The following is a 20279-nucleotide window of genomic DNA, read 5'->3' as shown; positions in this document are numbered from 1 at the left end:
AGTTGTTGTTGTTGTTGTTGTTTGGGGAAGAAGATGGGAGGAGGTAAGGGAAGGTCCTAAACTCACTACTGGTGCCATATAATCACATTCTGGTGCAACGAAGAGTCAGAATTAATGGAAACGAGTCCTTAACTGACATAGACTAAGAATAACTAGCAAGATGTCCGAAAGTTGTCTACGTGAGATGCGGTGGACCTGGGCACGACATTTAATGGGGGAAAGAGGGGAAGGTCGGTTCTACAGAGTGTTGTTTACAGACAATGGGACTAGGGAATGGGGGATTGGGGATAGTTGGGGAGTATTGGGGAAATAGGGGAATATTTACAAGCGGATATGGAGGCCAAATTCCATATTCGCAACAATATATGCAGACTTAGCATTTAATATGGAATATTTTTTTTGTGGGGTTGAACTTACTTTTCAAGATGTCTTAGAACCAAAAGTTCATTGGAATTATGTTGAAATTATTCTAGATTTTGTTAATGTGACATTTAAAAGAAACAAAAACCACATTTGACATTTCGAAACAAATAAATTGATCCTTGAAAGTGATGTAAACTGATATCGAACTCAATTCATGGACAGTACTGTGTTAAACTTCTGTACGTTTTCCAGAAGTATCTCTTTATTTTGCACATTAGCCAAAAATTTTTTTAACAAAAACAAAAGTTAAATTACGACTGGGATTACGGACAGTAAAATTACAGTTCAGTACTTCGTGTAACCCCCACGAGCATTCAGGAGAGCACGTACACGTTGAGGCATGCTGTTCACGAGATTTGCCAAGGTTTGGACAGGAAGCGCTTGCCATGCAGTGACAATAGCCTGCTGCAATTCACGCACAGAGGTCGGCTGCTGATCCAAGTGGTCGATTTGACGCGTTAATTCTGCCCACAAGTTCTCTATCGGATTCATATCCGGGGACATGGCAGGCCACTCCATATGCTCTACACCACGGTCAGCAAGAAAGTGTTGGATCATGCGAGCACGATGAGGCCGTGCATTGTCATCTTGGAAGACAAAGTTTCCTCGAAAGGCTGCACGAGCAAATGGAAGCAATGTTTCTTCCAGAATGGCCCTGTACTTGAACTGGTTCAGGTTTCCATTCAGAACAACCAGGTCAGTTTTTCCCCCTGCATGAAAAGCAGCCCAACCGGTCACCCCACCACCTCCAGCTTGGACTCTTGGCACTATACAATCTTTGTTGTAGGCTTCATGCACTTGTCTGCGCACTCGGACGTGGCCATCTTGACGATAGACCAGAAATCTAGACTCGTCACTGAAGATCCCGTGATTCCAGTGTCCTGGCTGCCATTGACGGTGCTCTCTGGCCCACTGCAATCGGTGGTGGCGGTGTTGTCTGGTCAGGCGTGGCTTTCTCAGGGGACGCCTGGCGCGAAAGCCTGCTTGAACCAGTCGTTGGTTGACTAGCCTTCTGGATACAGGCACATTTGTCAGTTGCTGCCACTCAGCCCTAAGCCAATTAGCTGACTTGGTACGGCCATTGCGGACTAACCGGTGCAGCTGGCGATCATCCCTCCGTGTGGTTCTGCGGGGACGTCCTGGCCTCGGTATTGGAGTAGGGACACCCCTCTGAGCATTACAGCATTGTCAAGTTGACGGACCATCTCCAGAGGAAGCGGCAATAACTTTTGGAGATGTGCAGCAGTTGTTTTTCACTAATACAGAACGCAACAACCCTTGTGTACCTGACTGTGAAGCCAATCATCAAATGAACCTGTCCGTACATTTTGCCACGCCAGCTGTGATATAAACCTGTTGTTGACTTCTTGCTGTGACAGACAATCAGTGACATGGTTCTTTCAACAAATAAATCACCAAAGTGTAAAAGAAACTCACCAGATTGATATACTGAGTTAAGAAAGTAAACCCAAGTCAAGAAAAAAAACATATTCCATATTAAATGCCAAGTCTGTATATATATATATATATATATATATATATATATATATATATATATATATATATATATATATATATATATATATATATAGTGCTGTGGTTTTGAGATTGGCACATGGAAGGCATTAAAGGTTAAAGATTTTCCCCCAATAGTTAGTCACATGAGCAACATAAAGGCCCATTTGTAGTATAGTTATGTCTTAGTATGTGTAAGAATAAGCCATTTCCCCTCTTAGTGCCTGCGTTGTGTAAAGACATGAGAATAGGTCTTCCATTCATTTTGCGTCCACCCTCCAATTCTACCTCTATGGGCGTAATTGATCCCGCGCCCCATTCGGCTGACCACTAGTCGAGTAACACGAGGTAGGCCTGAAAAGGAGGGACGTGGGGTCGGGGTGAGCGGCGTGGGGGAGACGGTAAGAGCCACCAGCCAATCAGAGCTCAAGTGGCATGGCATGAGAGGGCGTGGTGAGGCGCGTCTGGTGAGTTCGAGAAGGTTCGCGGGGCGTGCCTATATAAGTCGCTGCACAAAGCCCTCGACAGGACTTACTTGCATCACTAGCATGGGAGGACTTGAAGGACTTGAACGGCGGTGGCAAAAGGATTCGGACTCGCAAGTGGAGAGCGTTGCAAAGGACTTGTTGGGGATACACGCGTTGTTTGAGGACTTGCGCAGAGAGAGAGAAGAAGAGGCGTTGAACTGTACAAAGTACGCTGGCGCAGCCAGATGCGCCGGTAACGCATATTGCACTTTTCACCCACGCGAGTAAGCGCGGCCATTGCCGCAAGTGAATAACCGCCAGCCGCGTCGAAGTCCGCTCCCTACCATTCACCCCGTGATAACTCGCTCCGTTCAGACGACACGCGGAGAGCTCCTGCCTTCACCGACTTCCATCTCCAAAGGACGTGCCGGGGACCGGAGAGAGAGCTGCATGGAAGCCATCCATGGACGCGCTGGTGAACATCAACCTGCTCATCAGCAACCCCCGTGTGAGTGTGTGTGTGAGACTGGCCCGTGTCCTTGGGTATTAAGTAAGACTGTTTATAAGGATTTGCTCTGTGTCTCTGCTCTTGAATCATTGTGTATAGTGTAAATAAACCTTTTCTTCCTTTCTGATTCGATCGTACCCGTGATTTCTCCATTGACTAATCGTGGTACGAATAAAACCGCTTGAATCGGGTTCCACCATCTAAACGGCGCGGATCACGTGCACGCAACCGCTCGGCGTATCAACACACGTGGTTCGTGCGAGGCTTGTCTCCTCGTTTCAGGGCAGCGCAAGTATTTAGGTAATAGCGAATTTGGTCCTGATACCCTATTTTGCGCTGTCCGGAAGGGAGGTCATAGGTCCCGGGTCGCACCTGGTCAGTCAAGGACAAGGGGACTAATCCCCCCTTGGTAAGGGGAGAAGGCCGGCGACAGATCCGCAACAATATATATATATATATATATATATATATATATATATATATATATATATATATTGTTACGGACACAACTTAGATGTTGCTTGACCGAGCGGAATGGCCACCGTGTTCGCACAGTTTACCCGATTACACTCGAACGTTGGCCGAATCACGCTATGCTAAATCAATGAAGGAAAGGACACAACGGCTGGGATTAAGGCAACGACACAGGGGGTACAGTTCTCAAGACCTCCGGAGGAGGATATAATTGGTAATGCAGAAACGGGTAGATTACACGGTAAGAGGTAAAGCACAGAAAAGATGGGCACTTAGACACAGTCTTATCTTATCCCCGACAGACCACAGACAAACGGGACAAGACTGACTTACACAGGGATTGATGGCAAGGAAGGGCAGGCAGTCGATAGCACAAGGTGCACCTTGGCTCAGGGGCAGAATCGAACGCGGTCCGGTCCAGAGATGCGGGGAGGTATTCAGCGCTTGGAGGTGGCGTCTTCTCTCTCCGTGGTGTGGGCGCATCTGACGTCACCTCCCTCTTTCTGCGCATGCTCAGCGGGGAGTGACACGCCCTCGGCTCGTTAGCTCCGCCCCAGATGGAATCGGTCCGCCGCTTCTATTGGGTGCGGGGGGGTTACCGGGCTCCGCCCTTGACGAGGAGCTGACAGCGAGCCCCTGCGTGGTAACCCCGTCGGAGCACATGTTCAATGGCGGCTAACCAAGCCGGAGTGAGGACGCACACTCCCCGCGCCGCCACCGCTGTTGTTGTTGTTGTTGTTGTACCATGAGGAAGAGCTGCGGGGAGGTATTGGGAGGTCCTAAACTTTCTAACGGTGCCATACAATCACATTCTGGTGCAACGAAGAGTCAGAATTAATGGCAACGAGTCCTTAACTGACATAGACTAAGAATAACTAGCAAGATGTCCTATAGTTGTCTACGTAAGATGCGGTGGACCTGGATGCGACATTTAATGGGGGAAAAAGGGGGAGGTCGGGTCTACAGAGTGTTGTTTACAGAAAATGGGACTAGGGAATGGGGGATTGGGGATAGTTGGGAAGTATTGGGGAAATAGGGGAATATTTACAAGTGGATATGGATGGAGGCCAATCTCATATCCGCAACATTGCACCCTTCTCTACCTCAGGGCGTCCCGACCCGATAAATTTTTACTTACTTTAGTGTGGCACTCAGATGTAGTTCCCTCTACTATTAACTCAACCCTGAGTGCGACAGTTTTACAGATGTTCACAAATGAGTAAATATGTCCCCCTGCGACGTTGCACCCTTCTCCTCACAGAAACACACCCACAGGATAACCGAATCGCGGAAAGAATCCTCAAACTAAACATACAGCCGGTAGGGAGCATTATTTACACAAGACTGATATTTACACTACGATCCAGGACCTGTTCTTTGAGGAACACATGCAGATGTTATGCATAGAGAGAGAGCACGCATGCCAGCATCGATACACCAACCCACGAGTGCTCTGTGGCCTTACGGCCTTTAATAATGTGCAGAGCACCCCATCCAAGCACCAAAAGCACCACCCCATCATGTACAGTCAGCACAATCCGGTGCACCAATAAAGTGTTCATAGTCACCGGTGGTGTCGCAGCCGGCCGATGTTCTGCCGCTGGTCTTGCCTTCATGTGGTGTACTTGGCCTTCTGGCTTCTTTAAAAATAAAGAAAGGCGCCAACCGCGTCCATTTCTGAATTGTGGCCGTCAGGGGGCCAACTATAAGTGGTTCACCTGTATGGCATAGGTGCCACGTTGACCCATAGGTCCATCAACGGGTGGTGCTTGCCCGCAAGAGAACTGCGGTCCATGGTGGGCGGCCACAAAAATTGCGGTCCATATGGTGTATCGATCCAGGCAGCAAGCAGCGAAAGTACAGGCCCACAACTGCGGAGCCAGCACCTCTCGCTCCTCTCTCTCTGCCCCAAAGCCAGATCCTCGGAGGTGGGAGACAAAAAGAAGACAAGTGAGTAAGGTGGTAAGGGCGCAAAAGTGCACGCAATGCAAGGTAATGCACACTGGGGGCACATGGGAACCAGGTGAGACAGGTACGTTCCTACCGTACGCCCCCCCCCCCCACCAGGTAACCTACATTGCCCCTCCCTTACCCCTTACTGTATCCACAAAACACAACACTACCCATAAACATCTACTTTACACATCAAACAAACGTCCCTACTGTCTTCCCCGTTCCTCCCATAAACCAAATTCGTCTTCTCTCCCTCCTAACCAATCAAATTTGCCGTTTCCAACTCTCATCAAAATTTGCCATCTCCAACTCAACATCAAAATTTGCCATCACCAATTCATCATCAGTCCCTCCTAGGGAGGGAGAGATGGAATCACCCCAATGTCTCATCCACGTCGTGATGCGTCTCACAAATCCACACAGCAATTCTCATTTCCTGCAACACAGAACAAAGGAACACAGGCGTGGAGTCATCATCATCACCTCAGGTAAGTGGCTGCGTATGGTGCGACAGGTTCATCAATCCTAACTATTTCCTAAATGACTTTAACAACTTTACATTACCCGGGGTCTTTCCCTGCCAATCCATTGGCCAACTTACACTATGGGTTCTAAAAACCAATTCCCATTGACCAAACTGTGGTGCTTCTCAATTTGGGGTCTCACTCCCCCGATTCAACACTCGGTGGTCTCGCACAATTTCTGGACTGTGACGTGTAGCTCTCCCAGCAGGTCTACCCGCCTGCACACCTCCCCCACTGCAGTTGCCACCCGAGCTTACCTAGCTCCTCACCCTAACCTAACTAACTGGGGAAGGCCCTCTCGCACTCTCACCCCCTCAGTGCCCTCTCTGGCACGGGCTGCCCGATCCACACCCGGGATCCTCAGGCACCCACTGACACTAACGGCTCCCAGAGCCCACCTGCGGCCTCACCTGGCCGACATCCTCACAGTGGTGGAGTGCCCAAACCAACTACACACACTAACAGGCTACACGCCCAGCCATTTCCACAACACTAATGCACCCATCCACAATACCATTCTGCAACCGCACCACAAATGCCAATATCCAACCACAATTTACCTATACCCTCTACCTAACACTTACACTACCTGCCCCGCGTACTCGTGAAAAGGGGTCCACTCTTCCCCCATCCACACCTTCGCACCATGCACACCACTCCGTACCACTTACTCCAACTCTCTCCACACCACTCATTCTCTGCTCCATATATTCCACACACCTGTACTTGCACACCTGTGCTCTCACACCTGGTGCCACCTGCACCCTTCTCTCCCCAAGTGCATTCGCGCTGATCCACAACACTCACTACTCATACACTGCTCCACACTGCTCCACACACCTGTCCAGTTCTCACACAGCATCATCTGAACTACCTGTTACCCTGCTAACTTAGTGCTCTCCGTCTTCCCTTTAAACTAAGCACATACCACGTCATTATCATCCACACTAAACTACCTGCGTCCCCACTACAGGTATCAGTCACTAACTAAACTTAACGTTACCTAATGTCATCTTCGCAAGCTCCCTATCAATATAACCTAACCCACCCGGGCTAGTTTCCACTGCCATACACCCCATAATCTATAGCGCATTTGCCCCACCATGGGAAGGGTGGCAGGGATGCCACCCTTACCCACCGTCATACGGCGCGAGTGGGACCTTGTGGGACCACCTCGTATGTGAGTCGTTGCCCGCCTGCCGGACCCCATGCGTCGCCCCTTGCGGGGTCAGCGCGGGGCCGAACCGGCCGGGCCCCCACAGTACATTACCCCCAAGGGGCTCTCGTGCCTCCCCTGTCCCTCTAAAAACTACCCCCGTTGGTGTCGATGCATGGGTCACACTTCCGCAACCCGCTACCCATTCCATACCACCACAACCTTGCTCACCCACACCTCGCACCTCTCCCATCACCGGACCCTCTTGCTCGCACCCTCGTTCCATACCCTCCGGACCAGCCATACACCTCACTCTTGGCCTCTCACGAACATCCGGGTCTATCTCGACCCCCAAGCTTATTAAATCACCTGGCGCATCATACGCACGACCATATTGGTCACCACTTACACCGGGTCCTCTTTCTCTTCGCTTCTCCTCCATCACCTGCGAATCCCTCATCCGGTTAATGAGCACATCATCACGATCCGAACACAGACTTTGGACCAATTCTTTTACTTCCTCCTTTATCTCTTTCTTATCCTCTCTCCGTCGCTTCTTAATTTCGCTCACCCCTTCTTCCACTTCTTCTAATTTCTGCTTCACCTCCTTCATCTCCTCGTGCGCCCCTTTAAGTTCTTCCTCTAACTCCACTTTATTTTTTTCTATGTGCTCCTGCACCTCCCGCTCTTTAACCTCCATCACCTCTACCACCTTGTTCATTTTCCTCGTCAGGTCCTCGTGTACCGTCTGACACTCTTTTTTAATTACCCCTACATCCTTTTTCATCTCCTTCTGTGTCGATTTTAAACCCTCTATTACCGCTGTGTTCTTCTTTACCTGGTCCCCCAACTCCTTTTGTCCCACTGTCAGTTGTTCTACTCCCAGCGTCAACTCCTCTATACCACCTTGCAATTTTACAGTCCCCTTTCTCACCTCCTTCTCCATGCGCTCCTTACAGTGCCTCACCTCCTCGCGCACTCCTCCGACCTCCTCACTCACACCTCTTCTGATCTCTTCTCCCATCACTTGCATCTCCTGCCCAGATGCCACCCTCATCTGCTCCATTTCCTCCCTGTGAGCATCCAATTTAGTTTCTACCCCCATTCTGACCCCCTCTATCTGCTGCCCCATTTTTTAAACTTCCCTTTCCGCTTGGTCCCTCATGTCCCTCAATTTGCCTTCCATACTGTTTTCTAACCCCTCTAACCCATTTTTCACTCCCTCTATCTGATTCTCCTGGGCAGCCATTCTATTTTCCACCCCCATTAACCCATGTTTCACCCCTTCTATCCCATTGTCTAACCCCTCTAATTTCTTGTCTAATCCCTCACCGGTACCCCTCGCTTCGTCCCTCATTACCCCCATTTTGCCCCCCAATTCGTCCCTCATTGCTCCCATACTGTTTTTCAAACCTCCAATTTGGTCTCCCATTTGTCCCATAAGGGCCCCCATCATTCTGTTTTCCATTTCTTCATTATTCTTGTCCATAAGGGCCTTCATTTGCATAAAAAAAGGTTCAAATCCACCGGTGGCGCTACTACGGTCGCGGGCGCGGTCGCCGTGGCCATGTGCGAGGCGCCATTTTGCGCGCCCGTAACCTCGTGCGCGACGACGCTATTTTGCGAACATGCCACCCTCACTGCTTCGCTCTCCTCTTGTCCCTCAATTTGGTCCTGGATCGAACCTGCCTCACTCTCCTCTACCGGAACCCAGCCGTCTTGATCTGCCATAGCGCGACTTTCAAAATTCGGGTTTTTATTTTTGTAAAACACAATCAAATTTCGCCGTTAATAATTTCGAGCGCGTGAAGCGCGCTTCGGGTCCGATCTCACTCCCCGACACCAATTGTTACGGACACGACTTAGATGTTGCTTGACCGAGCGGAATGGCCGCCGTGTTCGCACAGTTTACCCGATTACACTCGAACGTTGGCCGAATCGCGCTATGCTAAATCAATGAAGGAAAGGACACAACGGCTGGGATTAAGGCAACGACACAAGGGGTACAGTTCTCAAGACCTCCGGAGGAGGATATAATTGGTAATGCAGAAACGGGTAGATTACACGGTAAGAGGTAAAGCACAGAAAAGATGGGCACTTAGACACAGTCTTATCTTATCCCCGACAGACCACAGACAAACGGGACAAGACTGACTTACACAGGGATTGATGGCAAGGAAGGGCAGGCAGTCGATAGCACAAGGTGCACCTTGGCTCAGGGGCAGAATCAAACGCGGTCCGGTCCAGAGATGCGGGGAGGTATTCAGCGCTTGGAGGTGGCGTCTTCTCTCTCCGTGGTGTGGGCGCATCTGACGTCACCTCCCTCTTTCTGCGCATGCTCAGCGGGGAGTGACACGCCCTCGGCTCGTTAGCTCCGCCCCAGATGGAATCGGTCCGCCGCTTCTATTGGGTGCGGGGGGGTTACCGGGCTCCGCCCTTGACGAGGAGCTGACAGCGAGCCCCTGCGTGGTAACCCCGTCGGAGCACATGTTCAATGGCGGCTAACCAAGCCGGAGTGAGGACGCACACTCCCCGTGCCGCCGCCGCTGTTGTTGTTGTTGTTGTTGTACCATGAGGAAGAGCTGCGGGGAGGTATTGGGAGGTCCTAAACTTTCTAACGGTGCCATACAATCACATTCTGGTGCAACGAAGAGTCAGAATTAATGGAAACGAGTCCTTAACTGACATAGACTAAGAATAACTAGCAAGATGTCCTATAGTTGTCTACGTGAGATGCGGTGGACCTGGATGCGACATTTAATGGGGGAAAAAGGGGTAGGTCGGGTCTACAGAGTGTTGTTTACAGAAAATGGGACTAGGGAATGGGGGATTGGGGATAGTTGGGAAGTATTGGGGAAATAGGGGAATATTTACAAGCGGATATGGATGGAGGCCAATCTCATATCCGCAACAATATATATATATTGTTATATTGTTGCGGAGATGAGGACTGTATTTTTTTGACTGTGTGCTGTATTATTATTATTATTGTTTATTCTGCGCCCCCCTACCTCCGGAGCTGTGTAAAGGTGAAAGGGCATCCCATAATTAGTCCACAAGCATACACATCAGCCAAATAATAGAATACCCCTGTTTGATAGTTATCTCTTATTCTGTGTTTTCGAGTAAGGCTGTGTCTCCCATTAATTGAAGTACTCCATTGCACCAGTGAAAGAGAATAGATCCCCTTTCCTTCCCATCCCCAAAATCTCCATTTCCTTTTACATCCCCTTCCGTCATTGCCGGGCCTCGATTCCAATTACCTCCCCTCCAATAACCGCCATTGAACATGTGCTCGAATCGGAGAAGAAAGGCGTGCCCGCCCGTCGTCATCAAGGGCGGAGCCAGAGGGTCGCGCGACCAACCAGGGCCGAGGTGAGCACCCCGATGGGCGTGTCCAAAAGGCCGGCGGCTTAATCGCCGGAGGCGCTATAAAAGGCGCACGCAAGAAGCACGCAAGAGAGTCGTGAGTTGGTCGTGGAGAGAGTCGTGAGGAGTCAGTCAGTGGAGTCGGTGGTCAGTTGGTTGCATTGGTTGCGGTGAGGAGTCGGTGGTGGTGGTCAGTTGGTTGCGTTGGTTGCGGTGAGGAGTCGGTGGTAAAGAGTGAGTGGACCAAGAACGAGTTGAGGGTTTGGAGCAGACGAGTCGGACAAGGCCTGGCAAAGCACGCGACGTCCACAGCAGCCACAACAGCAGCTTGGGGGCCTGAACGGCGGTCTGGAGCAGGACCGTAAAGGAACGGCGGCTGCTAAACGCGCCGGTTGAGCTGCAGGACCCCCTTGGACCTCCCTCTCCCTCCAGCCATCCACCTCCTGCCTTTCCACCCTTCTTGTGTACGTGAGTTTGTTCTGTTTGTTCTGTCCGGGGTTAATTAAGCTTGTGTAGGTAAGCTAAAGATTTCACTGTGTCACCTGCGTCTTATGTGCTTGTAAATAAACGTGACTGCTTTCTTTTTGCTTATGTGTGTAAATAGTCAATAAATTCAGTAGTATTTCCAAACCTTTCTTTGCCTTCGTTTTCCTCTTTGCATTCGTCGTTTTAGTCTTTTCCCTCATTGAGCAGCTGCGGGGCGATCCGGCCAACGTTTGGGTGGAATCGGGTGAGTCGGGGATCCTGTAACGGTCGCGGTTGGACCATCCGCTCGGCCCATCATAACATCTAAACCGCGATCAGTAACAATTGGTGTCTGGGAGTGCCCGAACCAAATTTTTAAAACATCTAAAAAAAAAATTTGGTCAAAATTTGGAGCGGCCGAAATTTGTTTTGTTTTACAAAACCTGAACTTTGAAATCGCGCCATGGCTGGTCAAGGCGACGGGATGCCGGTGGGAGAGATAGAGGGGTTAGGAGTAACCCAGGATCAAATGGAGGGGAGCAATGAGGAGGCGGTTGAGGGAGTATCAGGCGCGCAAAATGGCGCCCTCGCGCACGTGGGTGTAGCGGCACCAAATTTTGCCACGCCCGTGACCGTAGCAGCACCGCCGATGGATTGGGGCCTTTTTATGATCCAAATGAAGGCCCTTATGGATGCTCAGAGTGAGCAAATGAAGGCTCAGAGTGAGCGATTGGAGGGCCAAATGGGGGTAATGGGGAACCGGATGGATGCTCAGCGTGAGCGATTGGAGGGCCAGATGGGGGTAATGGGGAACCGGATGGATGCTCAGGGTGAGCAAATGGGGGTAATGAGGGACGAAGCGAGGGGTACCGGTGAGAAGTTAGACAATAATTTTGAGGGGTTAGACAACGGGATAAAAGAGGTGAAAAATGGGTTAATGGGGTTAGAAAATAGGATGGAGGACAAATTGCGGGAAATAGGGGAGCAATCCGCCCGAGAAATTAAACAAATGGGAGAGCAGATAGAGGAGGTAAAAATCGGGGTAGAAACCAAATTGGATGCTCAGAGGGATGAATTGGGACAGATGAGGGTGGCATCTACAAAAGAGATGGAGGAGATGAAAGAAGGGATACGACGAGGTGTGAGTGAGGAGGTTTCGGGGCTACGCGAGGAGGTAAAGCGAGGTGAGAAGCGTATGGAGAAAGAAGTGAGAAATAATACGGCAAAGTTACAAGGGGGAATAGAAGATCTGACGGAGGAGGTGGAACAGCTGACGGAGGGACAAAAAGAACTAGTGGAGCAGGTTCAAAAGAACACTGCGGTACTAGGAGGGTTAAAGGCGACACAAAAAGAAATTAAAAACGAATTAATAGCGACACAGAGGCAATGTCAGATGGTACATGAGGAACTGACAATGAGGGTGGACGAGGTGACAGAGATAATGGAGACAAAGGACCGGCAGGTGAGGATGCACATAGAAACGGTCACGGTAGCCTTAGAGGACGAACTTGAGGAGACGCACAGGGAAATAAAAGAGGTGAAGCAAAAATTAGAGGAAGTGGAAGAAGAGGTGAGTGAAATTAAGAAGGGACGGACAGAAACTAAAAGAGAAATCCAGGAGGAGGTGATGGAATATGTGCAAGGTCGGTGCTCAACTCATAATGTGATGCTCACTAACCAAATAAAGAGTTTGCAGGTGGCAAAGGAGGTGCGACGACGAGGTACGGAGGTGAGTGGCAATGTATATGATGTGAGGAAAGCTTCAGTCGGCTTGGGGGTTGATTTAGACCCGGGTGTTCGTGAAAGGCCATTGGTGAAGTGTGCGACAGGTCTGGTGTGCGAAAAACGAGGTGTGCGAGAATGTCCGACCATGGGGTGTGTGAGGAAAAAGTGCACGCCAAGGAGTGAGTGTGCTGTCAAGAGCGAGTCGGTCGTAGCGTGTGTGCGAGGGGGTACATGGAAGCGCGGTGTGGTGAGTGTTACGGAGGAAGTAACGGAAAAGTGTGCGCAAGAGTGTGTGCGAGAAAGGTGTGTAACGGACAGGTGCATGGGGAAAGAGTGCGCTGTCAAGAGTGAAGGAGAATGCACGCCTGTGGTGAGAGTTACAGAGGATGTAACGAAAGAGTGTGCGCGAGAGGATGCGCGAGAAAGGTGTGTAACGGACGGGTGCATGAGGAAAGAGTGTGCTGTCGAGAGTAAGGGTGAGTGCGCTGTCAAGAATGGAGGTGAGAGTAGTGAGAGTGACACGGAGCGTGAGTTGGTTGTGACAGGTGAGCGAGGATGTACACCTGGAATGGAAGGATGCACACCTGGAATGGTAGAGCGTGTGTGGGAATGCACACTTGAGTTGGTCGTGAGGCACGTGGTTGGGTGTGCGGGTGAGAGCACACCTGTGATTGTCACAGAGGAGGTGACCGAGGAAGGGGCGCGAAGAGGTGTGTTGGTGAGGTGTGCGAGCGACGAATGTGTGCCAAGGTGTTCGGTGGTCAGGTGTGTGACCAAGGCTGGGAGTGGAATGAGTGTACCTGGGTGTGTAAGGAAAGGTACGAGGATAATGGGAACGGCTGGAGGTATGAGCAAGAAAGGGGTAGCGTATGCGTGTAAGAATCCAGGTGAGGCATCGACGGTAACCGGGTTAGCGGTTAGAACGACTTATAGCCGAATCGGGCCCTCGGTGCGTGCTGGGCTCCGCGTGCCGCGAGAACCAGCGGGGATCCGAGCCACGGCGGGTTCGAAAGGACCGCCGTATGCGATCCACGCTGTGCCTCACTTGGAACGGCCGCGTCCGGGCTCCACTAGGCGGAGCGGGCAGCCCGATAGGAAGGGTCGTCATGGCGACCACTTTCTATTGAGATGTGCCGGCAGGTCGAGATCGGGACATTGGATGGCTCCACGCCGAGGTGGTGCATGGGATCTCGGCACGAGTAAGCCCCCGTCCCTGCACCGAGTGCCGGACGCATCCAGCCGCCGGCACCAAAGAACCCGCGTTCATTGCTCGGCTGTACGAAGCCGGGCTGTAGACGTGAATTGGCGCACCGAGAGGATGTAATAAGTAGACGGGTGATGAGGATAGTGTTTTGGCCACGAAATTAGAAAAAGGCGAAATTTGATGATTGGTACGATGATTGGCAGAATTTTTGATTGGTTGGATTTAGGTGTGCCAAATTGATAGGTGGGGCAAATGCGCTATAGCTTATGGGGTTGATGGCAGTGAAAACTAGCCCGGGTGGGTTAGGATATATCGTGTGTCGGGATCTAGCGAAGATGACATTAGGTAACGTTAAGTTTAGTTAGTGACTGATACCTGTAGTGGGGACGCAGGTAGTTTAGTGTGGATGATAATGACGTGGGAGCGCAATAGTTTAAAGGGACGACTGGGAAGCGCAAGTTTCAGAGGGGAGTAGTTAGCTGAGATGATGCCGTGTGTTTGAAGATTGAACAGGTGTGATTGAACAGGTGTGATTGCACAGGTGTGCAACTGAACAGGTGTGTGGAGCAGTGTATGAGGGAGTACTGGTGATTGCGTGTTGTGTTGACCAAATGGTCCAGGAAGAAAGGAGGGTGCAGGTGGCACCAGGTGTGAGTGCACAGGTGTGCAACAACAGGTATGGAGAATGGTAGTGTGGAATAAATGGAGTATTGGAATGGATGGTCGTGGAGTGAGTATGGTGGAAATTGTGGAGTGGAGTGGATGGTGCGAAGGTGTGAATGGGGGAAAAGTGGACCCCCATCACGGATACCCGGGGCGGGTAGTGTAAGTGTTAGGTAGAGGGTACAGGTAAATTGTGGTTGGATATTGGCATCTGTGGTGCGGGTGAAAGAATGGTCTTTGGATGGGTGCATTAGTGTTGTGGAAATGGCTGGGTGTGTAGCCTGTTAGTGTGTGTAGTTGGTTGGGCGCTCCACCACTGTGAGGATGTCGGCCAGGTGAGGCCGCAGGTGGGCTCTGGGAGCCGGTAGTTGTGGATGGGGCCCGAGGATCCGGAGGACGGACCCGGGTAGCCCAGTGCCAGAGGGCACCAAGGGGTGACAGAGCCAGGAGAGGGCCTTCCCCAGTTAGTTAGGTTAGGGTGAGGAGCTAGGTAAGCTCGGGTGGCAACTGCAGTGGTGGAGGTGTGCAGGTGCGTAGACCTGCTGGGAGAGCTACACGTCGCAGCCCAGAAATTGTGCGAGGGCACCGGGAGATGAATCGGGGGAGTGAGACCCCAAATTGAGAAGCACCACAGTTTGGTCAATGGGAATTGGTTTTTAGAACCCATAGTGTAAGTTGGCCAATGGATTGGCAGGGAGAGACCCCGGGTAGTGTAAAGTGTGTTAATGTCATTTAGGAAGTAGTTAGGATGAAGTCTCCTCGCACCATCTGCATCCACTCACCTGAGGTGACAGGAACTCCACACCATGCCATGTTTTATTATTTTTCATTGATGCAAATGTTTGGATTGTGAGACGCATCATGACGTGGGTGTGACATTGTGCTTTGATGTTCCATCTCTACCTCCTTATGAGGATTGATGATGAATTTGGTGATGGCAAATTTTGATGTAGAGGGATTGTGGCGACGAATTTGGTATAGAGGAAATATGGGGAGACGTGACAGTAGCGACGGATTGGTAATGTGTAGATTTTTGTACATATGGGGTAAGGGCAAGGGTAGTGTAGGTGACAGGGGGGTGACGTACGGTAGGGACGAGCTTTCTCATTTCGCTCTCCGTACGCATTTCGCCTTGCATTGCCTTATTGATGTGTACCCTTGTGACCTTACCCCTCGCTCATTTGTCTTTCCCCTTTTGTCTCCCACATGACCTGTGCGCCATTGGGTGCCGAGGGGAGCGTGCGTGAGTCCTCCATTGTGCGCCCGGAATTCCCAGAACCAGCTGTCTGCATCGATGCACCACATTATGGACCACAGGTCTGTGGCCGAGCACCACTTATGGACCCCATGGGTTGGGGCATGGCCCCTCTGCTGGAACCGGCCATGAGGGCCCGACATCTTGCTGGCGGACCGTGGCCACAGGGCACCGATGCCCCACAGGTGAACCACACGTAGTCGGCCCTGTGGGCCATAAATAAAGAAAATAAAAATGGACACATTGGGTGCAAGTTTAATACAAATAGGCCGCCAGTAAGCAAAGCAAAAGAATGACAACATCTGGAAGAACAAATAATAATAACCAGCAGAGGGAGCCGAAGAGCAAGAGACCACCTGCAGGGTTACGGGTTGTTGAATTTATTTTTGTTGAACACTCTTGAACAATGGTGACTGCACCGATTGGTGCTTGGGTGTATATTGGTGCGTTTTTGGGTGCTTTCATGGTGCATTGATGCAGAGCAGACTGTCTCCCCCCCAGAAAGAACAATTACAGGTCCTGGGTTAGTTTTGTAAATAAAAATAGCGTCATTGTAAATAATGCTTCCCACCGTCAGTGTATAGTTTGAAGACCATTCCGCAATTCGGTTAACTGTGGGCGTAAGTCTGTTAGGCAGGGTGCAATGGAGCAGCGGGACACATTTATTTATGTTTTAAAACTGTCGCACTCAGGGTCAGGTTAAAAGTAGAGGGAACTACACCTATGTGTCACACTAAAAATAAAAGTTGTAGGCCCGGGACGTGCCTAAGAGGAGGAGGGTGCAGTGTTGCGGAGATGAGGACTGTATTTTTTTGACTGTGTGCTGTATTATTATTATTATTGTTTATTCTGCGCCCCCCTACCTCCGGAGCTGTGTAAATGTGAAAGGGCATCCCATAATTAGTCCACAAGCATACACATCAGCCAAATAATAGAATACCCCTGTTTGATAGTTATCTCTTATTCTGCGTTTTAGAGTAAGGCTGTGTCTCCCATTAATTGAAGTACTCCATTGCACCAGTGAAAGAGAATAGATCCCCTTTCCTTCCCATCCCCAAAATCTCCATTTCCTTTTACATCCCCTTCCGTCATTGCCGGGCCTCGATTCCAATTACCTCCCCTCCAATAACCGCCATTGAACATGTGCTCGAATCGGAGAAGAAAGGCGTGCCCGCCCGTCATCATCAAGGGCGGAGCCAGAGGGTCGCGCGACCAACCAGGGCCGAGGTGAGCACCCCGATGGGCGTGTCCAAAAGGCCGGCGGCTTAATCGCCGGAGGCGCTATAAAAGGCGCACGCAAGAAGCACGCAAGAGAGTCGTGAGTTGGTCGTGGAGAGAGTCGTGAGGAGTCAGTCAGTGGAGTCGGTGGTCAGTTGGTTGCGTTGGTTGCGGTGAGGAGTCGGTGGTGGTGGTCAGTTGGTTGCGTTGGTTGCGGTGAGGAGTCGGTGGTAAAGAGTGAGTGGACCAAGAACGAGTTGAGGGTTTGGACCAGACGAGTCGGACAAGGCCTGGCAAAGCACGCGACGTCCACAGCAGCCACAACAGCAGCTTGGGGGCCTGAACGGCGGTCTGGAGCAGGACCGTAAAGGAACGGCGGCTGCTAAACGCGCCGGTTGAGCTGCAGGACCCCCTTGGACCTCCCTCTCCCTCCAGCCATCCACCTCCTGCCTTTCCACCCTTCTTGTGTACGTGAGTTTGTTCTGTTTGTTCTGTCCGGGGTTAATTAAGCTTGTGTAGGTAAGCTAAAGATTTCACTGTGTCACCTGCGTCTTATGTGCTTGTAAATAAACGTGACTGCTTTCTTTTTGCTTATGTGTGTAAATAGTCAATAAATTCAGTAGTATTTCCAAACCTTTCTTTGCCTTCGTTTTCCTCTTTGCATTCGTCGTTTTAGTCTTTTCCCTCATTGAGCAGCTGCGGGGCGATCCGGCCAACGTTTGGGTGGAATCGGGTGAGTCGGGGATCCTGTAACGGTCGCGGTTGGACCATCCGCTCGGCCCATCATAACATCTAAACCGCGATCAGTAACAATTGGTGTCTGGGAGTGCCCGAACCAAATTTTTAAAACATCTAAAAAAAAAATTTGGTCAAAATTTGGAGCGGCCGAAATTTGTTTTGTTTTACAAAACCTGAACTTTGAAATCGCGCCATGGCTGGTCAAGGCGACGGGATGCCGGTGGGAGAGATAGAGGGGTTAGGAGTAACCCAGGATCAAATGGAGGGGAGCAATGAGGAGGCGGTTGAGGGAGTATCAGGCGCGCAAAATGGCGCCCTCGCGCACGTGGGTGTAGCGGCACCAAATTTTGCCACGCCCGTGACCGTAGCAGCACCGCCGATGGATTGGGGCCTTTTTATGATCCAAATGAAGGCCCTTATGGATGCTCAGAGTGAGCAAATGAAGGCTCAGAGTGAGCGATTGGAGGGCCAAATGGGGGTAATGGGGAACCGGATGGATGCTCAGCGTGAGCGATTGGAGGGCCAGATGGGGGTAATGGGGAACCGGATGGATGCTCAGGGTGAGCAAATGGGGGTAATGAGGGACGAAGCGAGGGGTACCGGTGAGAAGTTAGACAATAATTTTGAGGGGTTAGACAACGGGATAAAAGAGGTGAAAAATGGGTTAATGGGGTTAGAAAATAGGATGGAGGACAAATTGCGGGAAATAGGGGAGCAATCCGCCCGAGAAATTAAACAAATGGGAGAGCAGATAGAGGAGGTAAAAATCGGGGTAGAAACCAAATTGGATGCTCAGAGGGATGAATTGGGACAGATGAGGGTGGCATCTACAAAAGAGATGGAGGAGATGAAAGAAGGGATACGACGAGGTGTGAGTGAGGAGGTTTCGGGGCTACGCGAGGAGGTAAAGCGAGGTGAGAAGCGTATGGAGAAAGAAGTGAGAAATAATACGGCAAAGTTACAAGGGGGAATAGAAGATCTGACGGAGGAGGTGGAACAGCTGACGGAGGGACAAAAAGAACTAGTGGAGCAGGTTCAAAAGAACACTGCGGTACTAGGAGGGTTAAAGGCGACACAAAAAGAAATTAAAAACGAATTAATAGCAACACAGAGGCAATGTCAGATGGTACATGAGGAACTGACAATGAGGGTGGACGAGGTGACAGAGATAATGGAGACAAAGGACCGGCAGGTGAGGATGCACATAGAAACGGTCACGGTAGCCTTAGAGGACGAACTTGAGGAGACGCACAGGGAAATAAAAGAGGTGAAGCAAAAATTAGAGGAAGTGGAAGAAGAGGTGAGTGAAATTAAGAAGGGACGGACAGAAACTAAAAGAGAAATCCAGGAGGAGGTGATGGAATATGTGCAAGGTCGGTGCTCAACTCATAATGTGATGCTCACTAACCAAATAAAGAGTTTGCAGGTGGCAAAGGAGGTGCGACGACGAGGTACGGAGGTGAGTGGCAATGTATATGATGTGAGGAAAGCTTCAGTCGGCTTGGGGGTTGATTTAGACCCGGGTGTTCGTGAAAGGCCATTGGTGAAGTGTGCGACAGGTCTGGTGTGCGAAAAACGAGGTGTGCGAGAATGTCCGACCATGGGGTGTGTGAGGAAAAAGTGCACGCCAAGGAGTGAGTGTGCTGTCAAGAGCGAGTCGGTCGTAGCGTGTGTGCGAGGGGGTACATGGAAGCGCGGTGTGGTGAGTGTTACGGAGGAAGTAACGGAAAAGTGTGCGCAAGAGTGTGTGCGAGAAAGGTGTGTAACGGACAGGTGCATGGGGAAAGAGTGCGCTGTCAAGAGTGAAGGAGAATGCACGCCTGTGGTGAGAGTTACAGAGGATGTAACGAAAGAGTGTGCGCGAGAGGATGCGCGAGAAAGGTGTGTAACGGACGGGTGCATGAGGAAAGAGTGTGCTGTCGAGAGTAAGGGTGAGTGCGCTGTCAAGAATGGAGGTGAGAGTAGTGAGAGTGACACGGAGCGTGAGTTGGTTGTGACAGGTGAGCGAGGATGTACACCTGGAATGGAAGGATGCACACCTGGAATGGTAGAGCGTGTGTGGGAATGCACACTTGAGTTGGTCGTGAGGCACGTGGTTGGGTGTGCGGGTGAGAGCACACCTGTGATTGTCACAGAGGAGGTGACCGAGGAAGGGGCGCGAAGAGGTGTGTTGGTGAGGTGTGCGAGCGACGAATGTGTGCCAAGGTGTTCGGTGGTCAGGTGTGTGACCAAGGCTGGGAGTGGAATGAGTGTACCTGGGTGTGTAAGGAAAGGTACGAGGATAATGGGAACGGCTGGAGGTATGAGCAAGAAAGGGGTAGCGTATGCGTGTAAGAATCCAGGTGAGGCATCGACGGTAACCGGGTTAGCGGTTAGAACGACTTATAGCCGAATCGGGCCCTCGGTGCGTGCTGGGCTCCGCGTGCCGCGAGAACCAGCGGGGATCCGAGCCACGGCGGGTTCGAAAGGACCGCCGTATGCGATCCACGCTGTGCCTCACTTGGAACGGCCGCGTCCGGGCTCCACTAGGCGGAGCGGGCAGCCCGATAGGAAGGGTCGTCATGGCGACCACTTTCTATTGAGATGTGCCGGCAGGTCGAGATCGGGACATTGGATGGCTCC

This window comes from Myxine glutinosa, chromosome 14, assembly GCF_964187855.1.
Source record: "Myxine glutinosa chromosome 14, kmMyxGlut1.1, whole genome shotgun sequence".
NCBI classification, from domain to species: Eukaryota; Metazoa; Chordata; class Myxini; order Myxiniformes; family Myxinidae; genus Myxine; species Myxine glutinosa.
Note: the sequence above shows the minus strand (reverse complement) of the source record.